Genomic DNA, 3465 nt, shown 5'->3' on the forward strand with positions numbered 1-3465 from the left:
GTCCGATGGAAGCCGTTCCTTGACCACGTTGACCACGCTGCGCCGAGAGCACCAGGGCGGTGGACAACGGCGAGGCCTAGGAAGGGGACGACGCGGAGCCGGGGAAGACGCGGTAGTGGATGCCCATGCGTAGAGGAGTACGAGGGTTCACTGGTTTGCTACGGTGTGAGGCTACCGTCGCCGTAGAATAACAGGGGTGTGGGTGAGTAGAGGGATGGCCTGGCCAGCGGTGGGAGTAGTAGGAAGCGGTGATGCCTCCGCCGCATCGTAGCCGGCCACGGGAGGCAGGAGCACGAGGCACGACCGGCGCTGGTTTGGGCGGCTGGAGCAAGAAGACCAGAGGTTGAAGAAGCACTATGGCCGTTGGATGGACATCGTACGTCAACTGGAGCTAGAATCGTGCATATTGACTAAGTTGACAAAGGCCTCCGTCCCAGTCAACTTAGTAGGCCCAAAAGTCAGCCTGCCACTATACTGGGTCCCAGCTAACAGGGGGAGTATTCATTTTTTTTGTGCGTAATAAGGAGGCACTTCCTTGCGTACGAAGATATAACTGGTGGGTCCGAGCTGTCAGAGCCGGCCGCGGGGAGGAGGGAGCAGGCAGTCCCGCCGGCGCTTGTTTGAGCGGCTGGAGCAGGAAGAGCAGAGATTGAAGAAGCACGACGGCCGTTGGATGGCCATCCAACAGTCACTGCTTGTGCGTCAACCTTTTTTTAGGAAAGCCTCAAATCTGTGGAAAACAGCATACAGCCCATCTGCCATTATTTTTAATAATTTACAGCCCATTTGCTAATTCTTAAGGTTTTTTTTGGAGCCCATATTCTTTTTGTTAGCATTACAGCCCATATTGTGGCCACGGTTAAAAACTTATACGAAATTTTGCATATTTCGGTGCGGTCCGAACTGTTTTTAATCCCGAAATTTCGACTCACATTCAAACTGATTTTAAAAATAAATGTATATCAATATAAAATCCAACAAATTCTCCACGCATAAAAATTAATGTAATTTAAAATCTCGAAATGAAAAAAAAGATATTTGAAACTAACTGCCGGTTTGATGTGTTTTAAAAATGTACAGCCCATTTCTCATTACTGATGGGCCATTTTCTCGGCCAGCCGAATGAAAGCTCTCCTCGTCTTGAAAGATTTGCAGCCCAACAGGCCTGACAAAGCAACTTACTTGGCAAATCACAAAAAAACTAGGCTGTGGCCGTGAACCCAGCTGTCAGCCTCTACACGTACAGTACTCTCCGATGGAATGTCATTGACCACATTGACTACGCCGCGCCGAGAGCACCAAGGCGGTGGACGACGGCGAGGCCTAGGAAGGGGACGACGCAGAGCCGGGGAAGACGCGGCAGTGGATGCCCACGCGGAGAGGAGTACCAGGGTTCACTGGTTCGGCTGCGGTGTGAGGCTGCCGTCGCTGCAGGGCCTGGCTAGCGGTGGGAGTAGTAGGGGGCGATGAGGCCTCAACGGCAGCACAGTCGGCCACTGGAGGCAGGAGCAGGCGGTCTCCCCGATGCTGGTTTGGGCGGCTGGTGCAAGAAGAGCAGCGATTGAAGAAGCAGCAGGACCGTTCGATTCAAATCCAACGGTTACTGCTGCTAGAATTGTTTGTTGACTAAGTTGACAAGCCCTGCGTACGCGTCAATGTAGTAGGCCCACAGGTCAGCCTCCCAACCGGTGCGCCCCAGATGTCAGTGGGAGGAATCATTTTTTTCGCGTAATAAGGAGGCAGTTGATTGCGTGCGGCCAGGCCAGCGGAGGGAGTAGGGTGGGCCGGGGAAGCCTGCGCGGCATCACAGCGGGCCACAAGAGGAGGGAGCAGGCAGTCCCGCCGGCGCTAGTTTAGGCGGCTGGAGCAGGAAGATCAGAGATTGAAGAAGCACGGCGGCTAGAATCGTGTGTTCACTGACAAAGCCTTGCGTAAACAAGTCAGCCTCGAAATCTGTGGCGTGTACAGCCCATTTGCTATTATTTTTATAATTTTTACTCATTTTCTAATTCATATGGAATTTATTGCAGCCCGTTTTCAATTTTTAGAATTGTCGGCCATTTTCTGGTCAGTACCAGGGTCAAAAAATTAACTAAATATGTGGGAAATTTTTGCTGGGGAACGAAATATTCTTAATCCAAAAATTAATAGCCATACTAAAACAAATTTAAAAATAAGTTAGTACTATGTCATGTTAAATCCAATGAAATACGTATAAGATATCAGTGAAGAACAAAATTCAAAAAAAACTAATATCCCATTTGCTCGTCTTGAAAGATTTGCAGCCCAGTAATTCGGAGAAAACAAATAGGCCTAGCTTGGGTATTCTTCAAAAAGAAATACTGGGCTACCTATTTTCCCAAAGAACTGGTGCATGAGCATTTAGCTTTATTTATTTATTTACTTATTTATGTTTAGGGGACCATGAGCATGTACCTGGGCCGGATTCATGTGAGAGCGTCCCTTCCAGTTAATTATGGGCTTCTCTATTGGGCCTTCATCAGTGGGCTGCATGTTATCAACAAGTGGAAAATGTGTTCCGTACGAAAAATAGTATGAGCTACGTACGGTACGGGGCACTAAAGGATCGAACCGTGCAACGACTTCCAAAACATTGTGTTTGTCGTTCTAACAACACATTTATATTCAACCAACAGACGAAATATACTACTGATTGTACATTGAAAACAGCAGCAGCAGCAACCAGGGCTGGGGGTGCAACAGAAGCAGTAAGCAGGCCAGAAGAGTGAAGACGCAGCTCTCTCTTCCAAACCAAACATCAGCCATCATTACAAAAGGGCTACCAAAAAAGAACAAGTGTATGCATCAAACTAAATAAAGATCCTACTACACCAAGTGTACGCATCTAACTAACTGGCTCAGTTAGACGTTACTATTTATTAAGCTGTGGAGATTGGCTGACGGCTTGAACCAGATGGGTGCCTGACGGGGGAAACTCCAGCCAGCAGGTCGAAGTCTGATACTTGCGACCCTCTCTCCTACTTTGGGCTGCAGAGCGTGGCGGCACATATCAGGGTATGGTGCATGCAGAGACGCATGGTACGCTGTGTACACACAGTTTTGCCTGATGAACGAAACCGCGCTGCCATCATGATCCTTGCCGTCGGTTATCTCCTGGTTAATCGGATAATTCAGTCCGACAAACAGAGAGCGTGTGCCAAGGCTACTTACCAGCCTCCAGTCAAAAATTCCTGAAGGCCCAGAGAAGCTGGGATCCTGCTCAAAGACCTTGCAGTGACTGTGATTGTATTCCGCGAAACAACACGTCCGGTACGTGCGAACGATCATCAATCTTTCGCCGTCGTCTGATCGAGCCAGGAACCACCTGCAACTGCCATGCCGCTTTTCTTTGAAAGGTTCTGGGATTAGGAAGGGTAGGGACACCAGGCGGCCTACAACATCATATCAAGTTGGAGTCAAATAAAAAAGGGCTCTTGATTTAGT

The sequence above is a fragment of the Triticum aestivum genome, chromosome 3B, assembly GCF_018294505.1.
Source record: "Triticum aestivum cultivar Chinese Spring chromosome 3B, IWGSC CS RefSeq v2.1, whole genome shotgun sequence".
Taxonomy (NCBI): Eukaryota; Viridiplantae; Streptophyta; class Magnoliopsida; order Poales; family Poaceae; genus Triticum; species Triticum aestivum.